This window comes from Agelaius tricolor, unplaced genomic scaffold (assembly GCF_023055355.1).
Source record: "Agelaius tricolor isolate 1412-34295 unplaced genomic scaffold, bAgeTri1.0.p SCAF_64, whole genome shotgun sequence".
Classification (NCBI taxonomy): Eukaryota; Metazoa; Chordata; class Aves; order Passeriformes; family Icteridae; genus Agelaius; species Agelaius tricolor.
Genome location: NW_027269324.1, coordinates 1,640,528 through 1,656,428, shown reverse-complemented (window position 1 = coordinate 1,656,428; position 15,901 = coordinate 1,640,528). Strand labels below are relative to the sequence as shown.

The 15,901-nt window shown below is 53.0% G+C and overlaps 1 pseudogene; it reads left to right on the top strand.

Moving 5' to 3' along the window:
• Window positions 1–271: 271 nt before the first annotated feature.
• The window catches only part of LOC139605320 (zinc finger protein 850-like), a 364,871-nt pseudogene continuing 349,241 nt past the window's right edge, over window positions 272–15,901 (top strand).

The following is a 15,901-nucleotide window of genomic DNA, read 5'->3' as shown; positions in this document are numbered from 1 at the left end:
TCACGTTCATCATTCCAACAGGACTGCAGCCACCATTTAATGGGACTGCTGCCACCACCCTCAGCAACAGGGTGTCAGGTTATATCCGGACTCTGTCAGTTTAAGGCAGTGTTTCTGTATCATTGCCTTGATCGAAATTTTATTATTAAATTGTACTCCTGGTTTAGACCCTCCCCAGGTTTGCCTTCAAACCAGTACAAAATCCAGTGTGCTCATCCTTTGTTTTGTTTTCCTCCTAAAAGAGAATTTCCCATCTTCAGTTCTTGGCCAGATGGAGGAGGAGGCTGTGAGGAAGAGGAAGGAGCCCTGGGACGCCCAGGCAGGTGAGGAGGAAGTCAGTGCCCCTTTCCCCCTCTCTCCTGCTCCATCTCCCAGCCTAGCATGGCCCCCGGCTGCAGGACAAACCTGGTGTCAACCCCGTCCTGACGGGGATGCACTGGGGGGATCTCCTTCCCCTTCCTTCTGGCACGGAGGCAAATCCCATAATCTCCTTGTCCTTCCTCCCCCAGGGAAGAAGCTGAGGATGGAGACCAGGGAGGACAAATCCCCACAGCAGAGCCTCATGGAAGAGGCTGTTTTGAGTGATTCCAGAGTGGAGGAATCCAACGTGGAGGAAAATCCCCAGAGATTGTACAGGAAGAGGGGCTACAAAACCAGCCCAGGGTGCTCTGAGGAGGAAAGACCCACCCTGAGCCAGGAAGGTGGACAGAGCTTCAGCCAGAGCTCAGAGCTGGTGGCCCATGAGCAGCTTCATGATGGGGAGAAGCCCTACAAGTGCTTGGCGTGTGGGAAGAGCTTCAGAAAGAGCTCCCACCTGATCCGCCACCAGATGATCCACACTGGGGAATGGGCCTACGAGTGTGGGGAGTGTGGGAAGGGCTTCAGCTGCAGCTCAGAACTCATCAGGCACCAACGCATCCACACTGGGGAGAGGCCCTACGAGTGTCCCAAGTGTGGGAAGAGGTTTCAGACCAGCTCCAGTCTCCTCCTGCATGAGCGGATTCACACCCAGGAGAGGCCCTTCCGATGCCCCAACTGCGGGAAGGGCTTCAAGCAAAACTCCCACCTCATCACCCACCGGCACATCCACACTGGGGAGAGGCCCTACGAGTGTTCCCAGTGTTGGAAGAGCTTCACCAGCAGCTCTAACTTGACAAGACACCAACGGAGTCACCGGTAAGAGACGCCCTGCAAATGCCCCAAGTGCAGGAGGAGCTTTGTGCCCAGCTCCAGCTTCAACCCCCATGGGAAAACCCATGTTGGAAAGAGCCCGGGTGATCCATCTTCCCTGTGATCCATGCTGGGAAGACACCTGTACCTTTTCCTGCCCCTGCCAATGACATGGTGTGGAATGAAGAACATGAGGGTCTGGCCATGGCCATGTGATTACATTCACTCCCACCTCAGAACATTGCCAGGGGCAGGAAAGGGACTCTCTCTCCCTGAGGAGAAGGGTGTCCTTTCCATGGAGGGGAAATACGAAACTGGGAAGAGCCAGTAGTTGATGTTGTAGTTTTCCCTGTAAACAGTTTTATTGATCCCTTCTGTTATCAATATTGTTTCTGTTCCTGTTTGTTCCTTATCTCATTGCTGTTCCCAATAAATTGTTCTTATCCCAGCCCCGGATCTTTGCCTTTTGTGCTTTCCATGGGAGGTGGGAGGGCAGCGAGTGGCAGCGCGGTTTTAGCAGGAGCAGGAAATTGGGGAATCCCATTCCTAAACTCCAGCCCATGGAGAACGAGCATCCCAGCTGGTGCCAGCCCGGGTGGCCATGGCAGCAGCCTTGGGAGTGGGTCCCTGGCTGGGGCTGTTTTGGAGAGCTAGGGACCTGCGTGCGGAAGATCTCGGGCTGTACGGGTAGATAAGAAGGCCCCCCTCACCCTGCAGTCTGACCGTTGCTCCGTACCCGGCCACACCCGGCCGGACGTGAGCAGAGGGAAGTGACAGAGACTGCCCAAGCCATAAATACCCCTGAGACCCCTCAATAAACACCATTTGCTGTCCACCACATTGGTGTATGTAGCATTGGAGCGAGTGACCCTGGGCCTTGGGTCACTGTGCCGGACCTCCCGAACCAGGTCGCCACGCCGTAACGGCAACATCTGGTGCTGAAACCCGGGAGAGTTGCAGCGCCCGGAGTTCGGGATTTCGCCTGGATAGGGGACCGGCGGCTGCACAGCAGGCCTAGTGCAGTGGGGGGGACGCCCCCAGACCAGCGTGGACCATGGAAGCCATAGCGAAGGTCGTAACTCAGATGCATGCTCAATGGGGGATTGATTGTAAGCTAAAAGATTTATGTCTTGCTATACCAAAACTTATTAAGCTGGGGGCGATAGCCTGGTGGATATTCTCCATCCGGAGATATGGGATATTTGTACAAAGGTTTTAGCTGAGGAAACTATGTCCTCAGGCTCAGGGAAAGCTCTAAAGTCGTGGGGCAGAGTCGTGCAGGCTCTGCAGAAAGCTAGAGAAGAGCAGGAGACCTGGAAAGCCGCGCAGGCTTGGTTATTAGCCACGCCACAGTTGGGGGTGGGCGCGGCAACGCAGACCGCGGAGGGCTTCGATCAGATCGGCACCGCGGAACCGCGAACGCTGGATTCCCCCGAGCAGACCGCCTTACCATCAGAGGGGGGGGGAACACGCGCGGGTGTTTTGGCGGGGGTTAACGGAGGAAGCGCGGGAGGCTTCCTTCCGGCGAAATTGCCGGACCCCAAAGGGGTGGATAAAAGTGCACTCCCTCCGTATGCGTTTGAAAATGGCGCCGAACCGCGTGTTCAGGGCGGAAAGGGAAACACGGGGGGCGGAAATGCAGTCAGCCTGCTTAATAACGCATGCGCGGGCGAGCGGGGGGACGGGGCGGCCCCCGCGGAGGAGCGTAAGGCCAATCAGAGCGCTCAGTTCACATTAGGTCCTTATAGGGCAAGGACCTCCCCCAGTAGGAGGCGGGGGGACCCCAGGGGGAGGGAACGGCCCGATCCCCGCAAGAAGGGGCGGGTTCGGAGCCCGAGAAAAAGGCAGAGCAGCCCAGGAACGTCCGGGCAGTCAACTTCCGGCTCGGACTCGGACTCGAGCTCCGAGCTCGAGAGGGGATCGGGGAGTTCCGACTCGGATTCGGGTTTTAACAGAAGGAGATCAGTGGCATACAAGGTCACTAGCCACAGCGCTCCTGCATGGGTGAAGGGGATATCGGAGAAAGATCGAACTCCGCTTACAGACTGGCGGAAAATAAAAATAGCGTGTGCTGAATGGACTCCGTCGGCAAAACTGGTGTTCCCCGTTCGGGTGGGGGGAGCCGGCGGGAATCAAAGGACCTATTCCCCGAAAGACATGCAGGCAATTATTAAAGCAATTGCAGATAGGGGAATTAATTCTGCCATGGTTTCCACACTCATTGACAGCGTTTTTGGAGGGGATGACATGTTACCTTTTGATATTAAGCAGACTTGCAGAATGATTTTTGATGGGGCAGGGATGATCGTTTTTAAGCAGGAATGGGAGGATAACTGTATTAAGCAGCTGGCCCTGGTAACAGGGGCAGATCATCCACTGCACGGCTCCAGCATACAGAGGCTAATGGGCACAGACCCTACAATGATCACCCCCCAGGCACAGGCTGAGGGCTTGCGGGCACATGAGGTTATGACAACAACCCGTGCTGCCCGAGAAGCCATCCGTGTTGCTTCTAAAGTAATAGCCAAACCGTCGCCTTGGTCCACAATAAAGCAGAGTGAGAGTGAAAGCTTCACTCAGTTTGTGGATCGTTTACAGGCTGCCTTGGACTCCTCAACATTACCCTCAGAGGCAAAGGGTCCTGTGCTGGCAGAGTGCCTACGCCAGCAATGCAACTCAGCCACCAAAGACATTTTAAGATCACTGCCGCAAGGGTCTAATCTAGCTGCCATGATCAGACACGTTGCAAAGGAAGAACACCTAGCTCCCATTCAAGCAGCAGTTCACACTGCAATAACGAGTGTCATGGCATGCTTTAAGTGTGGCCAAGCTGGGCACGTGGCAACAAACTGCCCCCAGTCAGGGCGCCCACCAGCAGCTGCTCCACCACGCCAGGGGAGACCTAGGGGACCATGCTGGGCATGTGGAAAGAAAGGGCATTTAGCTAAGGAATGCAGATCCAGGCATCAGGGAAACGGGAGAGGGAGGGGGCAGCCGGGCCGTATCCAGCCTCCTCCCACCTGGAACATGCAGCGGCCCAGCTACAGCAACCCCCAATGGGGCACAGGGCTCTCATGCCCACCACCTCCACCCCCTCAGGGAATGACCAACTTTGTCGCCCAGCCAAAGGCTCAATCGAACCCATCTGCACCTCAGGAATATCAAGAACAGCTCCCTGGGGCCGAGGCCCCTGGGTGGCTTTGGCCATGAAAGCATGGGAACGGGACCCATGGGTGGCCTTCACCGCGAAGGTGGGGAAACACCCACTGATCGTGTGGGCAGTGTGCCGTCTCCACAACAGCTCCAACGACTCGGCCATCTGCCTTCCCTTTTGGGTGGACACAGGGTCAGATGTCACTGTCATCCCAGACATACATTGGCCTCGACCATGGAAGCTAGAAGTAGCCTCCATGGTGGGCGGAGTTGGAGGGCTGTCGCGAGCCCACAAGAGCACCCAACCAGTGGCAATAACCCTCTGCACCGAGAGAGGACCGGGAAGAACTATCACCCTCACTGCATATGTGATGTTGGACTGCCCACCCTTGCTAGGGAGGGGTGCCCTAGCCCTGCTGGATGTTAGGGTGACAAATTTATTCTAAGGGCCACTGTCGCGTACCCACCATTGCCCATCAAGCTGACTTGGAAATCAGCCGACCCAGTGTGGGTCGAACAGTGGCCCTTGTCAACGCCTCGAATGACTGCCCTCATTGAGTTAGTTAGCCAGGAATTACACAAGAATCATATAGATCCCTCCACGAGTCCATGGAACACTCCGATCTTCGTAATACCTAAGCGGTCTGGTGAAGGCTTTCGTCTCCTGCACGACTTGCGAGAAGTGAACAAGAGAATCCAGCCTATGGGCCCTGTGCAAACTTCACTGCCCATGAACTCTGTGATACCGAAAGGACAACCCTGTGCAGTGCTCGACATCAAAGACTGCTTCTTTTCTATTCCCCTGCACGAAGACGACAAGGAGCGTTTCGCCTTCTCCATCGTCTTCCCAAACAGCCAGCGGCCCAACCTACACTTCCAATGGATGATGCTTCCACAAGGAATGCTCAACTCCCCGACTATCTGCCAGATCACTGTGGACCAAGTGCTAGCACCAGTCCGGCAGAGCAATCCGACTGTAACCATCGTGCAGTACATGGACGACATCCTGATTGCCGCACCATCCACGAGACAAGTGGACCAGCTGGTGTCTACCATCTCCGAGACCTTAAGGACAAATGGCTTTGAGGTAGCGAGTGCAAAAATAAACAAGGGACCGTGTGTGACCTTCCTAGGAGTGGGAATCACAAGCTCCTACATAACTCCTCCCCAGATGAAAATCCGCCGAGACATCAAGACGCTCCACGACATGCAACAGCTGGTAGGGTCCTTACAGTGGCTCCGCAACATCGTCCTGATTCCTCCCGAGGTCATGGACCCTCTGAATGACCTCTTGAAAGGGAAGAAGCCATGGGAGCAAAAAAACGCTGACACCGGAAGCGGTAAGCTCGCTCAACTTCATCGAACGTCAGATGTCAGAGAGCATGCTCACCAGATGGGACTCAAGTGCTCCAGTCGATCTGTATGCCCACTTCACAAAAAAGGGGGGAGTGGGAGCCTTAGCCCAAGGACCCCCCGACAAGGCCCAACCAATACTATGGGTGGTCTTGGGGAAACCGTCGCGTGCCTTTTCCTCGGGAGTCGAGTGCCTCTGCAGCCTCATCATGAAAGGCAGGAAACTCACCCTAAGACATCTGGGCATCGAACCTTCCAGGATAAGCTTGCCTCCCTGCAAACAGCTCTCTGCGCAGTCAACAACAATATCGGAATATCTAGCCTTGGTCCTTACAGGCTTTGGAGGAGAGATTCGCTATGCGGAAAAACCCCCTTGGACTCGGCTGCTCACGGTCATCGATATTGACCTCCCACCAAAAGTACTTGACTGACTGCGGGCGGGACCAACCATCTTCACGGATGCATCATTGCAGACCTCCACCGCGGCGGCAGTATGGCAGTCAGGAGAACAGTGGCAATGTGTCAAGGCAACCGACCCCACGCTTTCGGTCCAACAGCTTGAAGCAGCAGCTGTAGTGCTAGCGTGCGGACTGTTCCCAGAAGAACACCTTAACATTGTGACTGATTCCATATTTGTGGCCAAGCTCTGCCTAGCCATGCCCGGACCAGGTGTGTCAGTGTCCACAGTGGCAACGATGCTGGAGGAAGCACTCTATTCACGGAAAGGCACCATATCAGTCATCCATGTCAACAGCCACGACCCGGTCAAAGGATTCTACCAAATAGGCAACGACAAGGCTGACGCCGCCGCAAAGGGCGTATGGACACTGAAAGAAGCTCGTCAGTTGCATGAATCCCTTCACATCGGAGCTAAAGCGCATGCGAAATGGTGCAGGATTTCTACCGTGGACGCAAAGCATGTCGTCGCTACGTGCCCCCACTGCCAGAAGTCGCCACTGTGGTCGAGCGGCGTCAACCCCAGAGGCCTCAAAGCCTCAGAAATATGGCAAACAGACTTTACACAATGCCAGCTGTTGAAACCCCGAGCATGGCTCGCGGTTACCGTAGATACGTACAGCGGCATGATTGTGGCCACACAGTATCTCAAGACTGATTCCAAAGCAACCATCCAACATTGGCTAACAGCCATGGCATGGCTTGGAGTTCCAAAACAGGTCAAAACAGATAACGGCCCAAACTTCATCTCAAAGGTAGTCCAAGCATTCGCCTCGAAATGGAACATCGCCTTGGTGCATGGCATCCCATACAACAGCACTGGGCAAGCCATCGTCGAAAGAGCAAACCAGACTCTGAAAACTAAGCTGGAAGTGCTAGCAAAGGCAGAAGGCTTCACCAATGCCATTCCCCCGGGTGACCAGGCGCGCATGCTGGCAACTGCGCTGCTAGCATTAAATCAATTCCCTAGGGGGGACGAAACAAACAGTCCTGCTCAGAGACACTGGGCCACTCGGGCGCTAGAGGAAGGCCCACGGGTGGTGATCAAAAATGAACTAGGGGAGTGGGAACAGGGTTGGAGATTGGTGCTCACGGGACGGGGATATGCGGCCGTTAAAAAGGACGGGGACATTAAATGGTGTCCACTCAAATCTATCAAACCAGACCTTCATAGGGAAACTCATGAGAATTGTGAGACTTTGTTTACAGGACTGGATCATTGGATGTCCCCGAAACTCATATGCCCCACTACTGGGAAAGAGAGAGAGGCCATCGAGGAACCCGACATCACCTGAGAAGCTCGCGCCATCAAAATTAAAGCAAGAACGGTGTTTCTGTGTGATTTTGCTGTTGGGGCTTGTCGCCAGAGGGCAGGCCAGCCCAGACTACTACCCTCATCAGCCCTTCAGGTGGGTCATGCAACATCTTACTGGTGACAAGATGCTCAGAGACATCACCACGCCGAACACCCCGTCCTTTGTGCTTCGCATCACCGACCTGTTTCCGGGACAACCAAAGGTAGACCCCTATTCTTCACACGCCACACACATGTACCTATCCTACTGGTGCCCAGCCTCAAACCCAGGAAAAAGTTATTGCAATCGCCCAGGGTGGGGATACTGTGGGCACTGGGGCTGTGAAACAATAGTTACAGATGCCAGGTCGTCAGGACCTGGGTGGGACCCACAAGAGCCCGACAGATTCCTACAGTTCACCTGGGCACCCGCAGGCTGCAAAACACCCGTCTTCCTTCAGGGAAGTTTCTATTGAAACCACCATAAAGTCCCCAAATTCCGGAAATGCACTCACTATAACATGACAGTTTTGCAGCCGAATCACCCCAGCTGGGCCGTGGGCAAAGCATGGACAGTAGTCCTTCAAGGGTCAGAAAAGTGGGTGAATGTGCGAATTACCAGACTCCAACCGTCAGCACCCAGAGCGGTTGGGCCCAACAAAGTGATCAAAAGCACACAGAAAGGGAGAAACATGACCTACCCCAAAGCCTTGCCCACAAGGGTCACCGACGTCCCGACTGGCGATGAGGAAGCCTTCCAGATAGGCCGCTCAGCCAGGTCAGGCTCGGACCCAATCCTTCGCATGTTAGAAGCTACCTTTCTATCCCTGAATGAATCTAACTCTAACCTAACCGACTCCTGCTGGCTTTGCTACAATGTTAAACCCCCCTTTTACGAAGGAGTCGCTTTAGATACCCCCTTCAGCTATTCCACAGCCAATGCCCCTCGCCAGTGCAGATGGGACACACCCCGCAAAGGAATTACCCTGAGTCAAGTCACAGGTCAGGGCAGATGCTTTGGCAATGCAACCCTAGCTAAGCGGAAAGGCGACGTCTGCACCAAAGTAGTTGAGCCCGACAGGAAGAATAATAAGTGGGTAGTCCCATCCGCATCTGGGATGTGGGTTTGCCAGAGATCTGGAGTGAGTCCCTGCGTGTTTCTTGCCAAATTCGATAACTCTAACGACTTTTGTGTTCAAGTTCTGATCGTCCCTAGGGTCCTGTACCACTCAGACGAAGAGGTGTACCACCTTTTCGAAGAAAACAGCCGGCTCCACAAGAGAGAAATATTAACAGGTATAACTATCGCAATGCTGCTCGGCCTAGGGGCGGCTGGAACGGCAACAGGTGTCTCAGCCCTAGCAACTCAACACCAAGGACTGTCCCAGCTGCAGATGACCATCGATGAGGACCTGCAGAGGATCGAGAAATCCATTTCCTTTCTAGAAAAGTCAGTCTCCTCGCTCTCAGAAGTGGTCCTGCAGAACAGGCGAGGACTGGATCTCCTGTTCATGCAGCAAGGAGGCCTGTGTGCCGCCTTGACAGAGGAATGTTGTTTCTACGCTGACCACACAGGAGTCGTTAGAGACTCCATGGCAGAACTCCGAAACAGACTGGCTCAGAGATAGAAAGACAGGGAAGCCCAACAGGGCTGGTTTGAATCCTGGTTCAATCGATCTCCATGGCTCACCACCCTGATTTCTACCCTAATAGGCCCAGTCACTATAATCTTACTAACCCTAATCTTTGGGCCTTGCATATTTAACAAACTGGTGCAATTCGTTAAAAGGCGTTTGGAAACGGCTAACATTTTGTTTCTCGAGCGCCAACAATTACTTTAAGGCGTGCCACTTACTAACACACTTACGATTTTTCGCTAATTCTACTAACCCATGAAATTTTGTAACCTTTACATTTTATAAGATTTTTACTACTCATGAGGCGGGGGGAAATGTGGAGAGCTAGGGACCTGCGTGCGGAAGATCTCGGGCTGTACGGGTAGATAAGAAGGCCCCCCTCACCCTGCAGTCTGACTGTTGCTCCATACCCAGCCACACCCGGCCGGACGTGAGCAGAGGGAAGTGACACAGACTGCCCAAACCATAAATACCCCTGAGACCCCTCAATAAACGCCATTTGCTGTCCACCACATTGGTGTATGTAGCCTTGGACTGAGTGACCCTGGGCCTTGGGTCACCGTGCCAGACCTCCCAAACCAGGTCGCTATGCCATAACGGAAACAGGAAGAGATAAAGAAAACTGCCCAATTAACAGAAGATAAATGCTCCAGTTCTAACAGATGGGTGATGATCCCACAGCCTGTGAATTCAGGGAGTGCTCAACATCATGGTTCCTTCTCCTTTCCCTGATCCTCCTTTGTCCCTCCTCTTTCTCCCACTCCTCATCTTCCCTCCCTCCTCCTTTTCCTTCCTAAGCCAACCTCCTTTTCTTACTTCCCTCCCTTCCTGCTCTCCTTCATCCAAACTGGGCCTTGTTGGGGACCCTGGCTGCAGACTTCCAGCCCTTGGGGTTCCTCCCAGGAGATCCGGAAGGGGTGAATGCAGAGAGGGCTGGGAGATCCCAGGAGTGGCTTCAATGGGAGGGACTGGGCTGTACTGGGATCATACTGGGATCAAATGGGCAGTGACTGGGATTGCACTGCATTTGTACTTACATCATACCAGGATCATACTGGAACTGAGTAGGAGCCTGCCGGGTGCAATTGTGACCCTGTTGGAGGCAAATGGGATATACTGGGAGCAAGTGGGATCATGCTCTGGGTGAGCAGAAGCAGCTGTGAGCAACTGGGATCATGCCAGGAGCATGTGGGGGAACTGGGGGTGACTGGGTGCATGCTGGGGGTCATTGGAAACAAGTGGGCTTCTACTGGGATCATGCTGGGAGTGACTGGGAATATGCTGGAAGGAACTGGGATACACTGGGAAAGACTGGGAAAGACTGGAACAAAAGTCAGGGTGAAAGGCAGCAACTGGAACCATGTGGGGCACAAGTGGTTCCTACAGGCAGCAACTGGGACCACACTGGGGTCATCACTGGATCATACTGGGACTGACTGGATTAACCCTGGCAGTGTCTGAGAGTGACTGGGAACACACCATGCACATCCTCCCTGGACTGGGGGTGACTGGGAGCAACTGGGAGCACACTGGGAGCAAATGGCATCATACTGGGACTGACTGGGTTGATCTAGCTGGAGGCAACCGGGACCATCCTGGGAGTGCTTGAAAGTAACTGGGATTATTCTGGGACCATACTGGGAGTGCTGCCATGGGACAAGGATCATACTAATACATAAAATTTCAATAGTCAATGTGAATTTTATTTCTATATCTTTGATTTTAAAGAAGGCGAGCAAGCAGCGCTGGTTGGCCGGGGAGTCACCGCTCCACTCACGGCACACACCACTTACAAATTCAGTAAAGTATATATATACTGTTTTTAAGCATAAAAAACCAGTTTCCAGGGTGCTTGTTTAGTAGAAATGAGTAAATATCAATCAGCTGGAATAAGCAATTTCATCATCTTTCCAGGTGGTTGTTGGCTTCCTGTCCTTCTTGTGCTTGTCTGGAGCGAGGCCCCTTCACCGCTGTCTGCTACATGATTTTGTTAAGCTTTTTATTACACATAAGCATTTAGTCACATTGCAGTCCCCTTAGCTTCACCACAACTTCCTCTATTTTATTCTAAGCATCAGTCATCTTGCTACCTCATCTCTTTACCATACTTCCCCTTGTTCAAAGCTTTGTTTGGCTATAGAAAGTTTCATAAGCCTTCTTTGTATCTATCCCAAAGAATGCATCCATTTTCCTCACAGCAGATAAAAGCATTTGCTGATTCCATTGCTGATTGACACAAATCACAAAAACATTTTTCACAGTATTGCTCACCAGATTGATGATGTGGGGATCTACCTCCCTTTCCTGTAGGGCATGTAGAACGTGCTGCTGGCTTGCGGCGTCAAAAGCCTTGGCCATGTCCACAAATACAACAGCCAGGGGTTTGTGTTCTCCTTTTGCGGACTGAATTCTAGTTTGCAGGAGTTTCAGGTTTTCGGAGCATTCCACTGCCCTTATAAAGCCTCTTTGCCTTGGGTTGAGGGGGCAAGCCTTGGTCAGTTTGGCTGTTAAAATCCTGGAGAACAGTCTTAGCAAGATGGAACCGATCAGGATGGCTCTCCAGTTGTTAATGTCCTTTAGGTGCCCTGCTTTGGTTGACTTAGGAATCAAAACAGTCCTGCAACCCCTCACCATGTCTGGGATTTTTCCTGATGTTAACCATGAGCTGAAGATCTCCATGGTCCAGGAGTACTCTGGATCCATCTTCTTGATGTCCCTTAGAGTAATCCTGGACTGGGAGCCGAGTTTTTGCTCATCTCCTGCACATTTTTCTCAATTTCTTTTGCCATAATTAAGTCTCTGAAAGCACTAATGTTGGCTTTCCCATTAATTTGGTGTTGCCGCCGCTTGGGGCGTGGCATCCCAGGTCGAGGACGGCTCGGTGGCAGCACCTCTGCCACACGGACCAAGCACACGCACACACCAATGTGGTGGACGGTAACTGGCGTTTATTAACGGTTAGGCAGGGTCATTTATAACAGGGGTTGATGGTCAACAACACGTGGGGCTAAGTAACGGTAAAGGGGAGGGGTTCTGTCTGCCCGTAACAATGCGATATCTTGGGGCCAGTCCCTAATCTCCCACAATTTGGAAATTCCCAAGGCTATCAAATGTTCCAGGTGTTTCCCATCAGGCTTTAAAAACTGAATAAAGTTCGATGGGTGGGATTTCACAGGACAAACACTCTTTGTCATTCAGGATAATTTTAGCAAGTTTTCCCCTATCTAGATGGAACAGGTCTTAGAAGCAAAGAAAATGACCTTTCTTAACTGTTCTTCTTTTCATCCACTTTTGATAAGGTCTTATTGGTCCTTTTTCCTGGCTCCCCATTTTTCTCTTATCTTGGGTTGCTGTTCTTATCTGGCTGATTCATTCAAGGCATCAAAAGCATTCCTGTGCTGATTGATTGTTGATTGCATCTCCTTATCATCTATTAAGTGCTTGGATATCCACAGGAAGGTGTGAATTGTCCCAGCTGATAGCCATTCACTGAGGGTTCTGAGATAATGGGCCTGCAGCTCCCCCTCCCTCTGTCACTTGCTGTTTCCCAGCTGTTGTTATCTTTATCAGGGTGGTGACTCATCTTGGGATCTGTTTTCCTTCCAGCAGCTGCTCTTCCAGGAATATGACTCCTCCCAAGATCTTTGTCCAAGTCCATTCGCAGGCCCCCAGCTGCTCTCCTGCTTTGATGACTCATGCCAGGTTCCTTATCTACATCTTCAGCTGGTTTCCTGGGCAGCAATCTCCTTTAGTCCCTGATTTGTTCAGCTGTTTTGCTTGTGATGTGTGTCCTGCAATGAGTTTATTGATGCTTTTGTTGCCCTCAAACTGAGCCTCCAATCTTACCAGTAGTTCTTCCTCCTCTTTAGTCCAGCATTTTTGGTGGGCTCCTGGGTTGGAAGTCTCTTTTGGGTGGAAAACAGCAACCCTTTCCTGATTTCTAACCAATGAATGTGCCAATCTTTTGTGTTGTCCCAGAGCAATTTTCATCTTGAAGTCTCTGCTGCATTCCTCATATATCCACTCCCTGCCTGGAGCCATTTCTGCTGCTCCCCTGCATTTACCAAAGTGACAAACAATACCATGATCATTACTCTTCTCTTTTCCACATTGAGCACACAGAAAACAAGCCCTCCTTATCCCGTGGGCTACCCTCAGGTGTTCAATCAAGCCCAACACACAGTTCACCCGGGTACCACAGCAAGGACAAGGTGGATTTGTTATCAGGAGCAGTCACAGTAAGGATGTCTTCCAGTGTCTGTTCCCCGTGGTTCTCTGTCTGAGCTGGGGATGTCGCCGGCTTGGTGTTGTTCTCCGGCTCAGCAGGTGATGTTTCTGGTGTGCCCTCAGTCTCACAATTGCTGTTTCTCTACCTGTTGTCAAGCACAAACGATTCACAGTTCCTCGGAAGGCAGATCTTCAGTCCCACCCTTGGCCATGGTGCAAACTGTTCATAGACCTCAGGCAGCCTGCTCAAACCCTCCCAGCTTGCGGGAAAATGAACACATTCAAAGTTATTCATAAACAAGTCCAATCTAGAAAACTCAGAGTTCACCAGAGAAGCCAATTCACATACGGGGGGGGTGAGATGGTAAATTTTTCAACACTAGGTCTACCCAGTTTTTAGACAACAGGTCTAGCTGGTGTTTAGAAAATAAAAACACCAGGTTTACCTTGCAAAATTGAGAGAAGGTGTCCAGTTGTAGACCCTGGGACACCAGGTCACCTAGTTATGTTTAGAGGTTTTGTTTTAAAATGGTTCCCCATTTTATGGCTCCGGATAGTAAATTTGCCACAAGTTTAGGAGAGGTAGAATAAGAAGGACAGAGCAAGGACATAGCAATCTTTTGCCCACTTTAAAATCCTGGAGTCAGATCTTGGGCAAAGAGCCACCCAGCTCTTACTGTTTGTTTCAGGAGGATGACATTTCAACAGGAGGACGTTGAACTGGCCATCCCCACCACCTCTGTGCTGGGGCAGAGATCGACTGGGTTACATTACACAGGGTTTCCAGCAGGACCATGAGGAGGTGCAATCACTGCAGCAATGCCCAGTTTGTAACTATACTCTCAAAAACTGCCTTAAGAGAGTCATAGTTACTCCTGCCTTTTGCCTGCACTTCATTGAATTTCTTCACTTATACATTCAGAGCACTGGGCAGCAATCCCATCGCATCATCACCCACCTCAGGCCTTTGGGATGCTTTGTTTTAATTAAACAGTCAGATTCCCCTGGTTTGCACCAGTTCTAAGCTGGCTGCTGGGTGCTGGCCAAGGTGGGGCACTGGCCCAGGGACCCCCGCCGGGGACCCTCCCCTGCATGAACTGCTCAGCCGACGCCTTTTCCCAGCAGTTGACAGCAGGGCATGGAGCGACAGATACGGCTTGATCGTAGCCAGATGTTCCACAGCAGCTGGGAGTCTCACAGCAGCCAGGTACAGCTTGGCAACAGGCACGGGCAGCTCCATAGCAGCCAGGAATGGCTCCGCAGCCAGGCACCCCCTCACAGTGCCAGGGCGCTCTCCCGCCGGGGCCGGGCACTGTCTCGCCGTGGCTGGGCACAGCTGTAGGGGCGCTTTCAGTCACAGCAAAGCACAGAGAGGTGGTTCCAGTGCAGGCAGAGATGGCTACAGGGGCAGCAGCATGGCACAGAGGAGCTGGAATCTCGCAGGGGCCGGGCACCGCTTCTGAGATCTCAGCTGGTGTGGCAGGGCCTGGTGGAGGGGCAGCAAACCCCGCTCCATGGCCAGGCACTGTCCTGCAGGAGCAAGGCATCTCACAGTGGTGGCGGCTGGGAGCCTTGCAGCGGCTGCAGTGGCAAAGCGCCTCCCTGCTGCTACCAAGTGCTGCTTCTGGGGTTCCAGCTGCGGCAGCAGGGCACAGCAGTGGCAGAGTGCCTGTTCAATGTGGCTCTGCAGCATGACGTCTCTCCACCCTCTGGATCAGCAGCAGCGCTCTCCATTGACAACCTGTGCTGGGCTTGGGCGGTTGCGGCAGTTTCTGCCAGCAGGGCAGAACAAGGGGCAGCAGAGGGCACAGCAGCACAGTAGCCAGTCCTTTCAGGTGTCTTGGCAGCCATGGCAGGGCACAGAGGGGCTGCAGGGTGCTCATTTAACACAGCCAGGCTGCTCGGGGCGCCTCCACCACTGACCCCAGGGACGGCACACTCAGCTGGCAGCGCCCTCCCGCCTGGGGCAGCGGCACGGCCCCGGGTGACCAGGGGACATCCTGCTGGGCAAACACCTCCACCGGGGGTGGCAGCACAGTCCTGGGGGCAGCAGGGCACTCCCCGGGCAGGTCACCCTCACCTGGGGAGGCTCCACGGCTCTGCCTGGTGGCCTCCTGGTGGGCTGTGCCTTCTGCACTCATTCTCTTCCCTCGCTCACCCAGCACAGCCTCTGCTCTCCCTGCTGCCTCCCCCAGCACCCTGCTTTCACCGTTAGCCTTGGTGGAGAGCCAGTGAATGCCCCATCCTTGGAAACATTCCTGCTTGGATGGGCTCTGAGCAACATGATAGAGTGAAAGATGCCTCTGCTCCCACCCCACAGCAGGCCCTGTGGTGTCAGCTACAGGAGTAGTTGGGGTCTCCTGTAGGATGCAATTCCCCCAGAGAGCAGAGACAACACAAAGCACCACAGCTGGCAGGAACATCCTCCCATGGAGATGGGAATATTCTGGATCAACAGGCTCAGGCTGCCCAGCTTTGCCTCTTTGTAGATGGACACAAGTGTCAGAAGTGACTGAGAACCAGGAGGCCCCACAGTGTCTCTGAGTCCCCTTGGTTCCCTGAGATCACACAGTGTCCCAGGCTCCCTTTGGTTCCATGAGGCCCCACAATG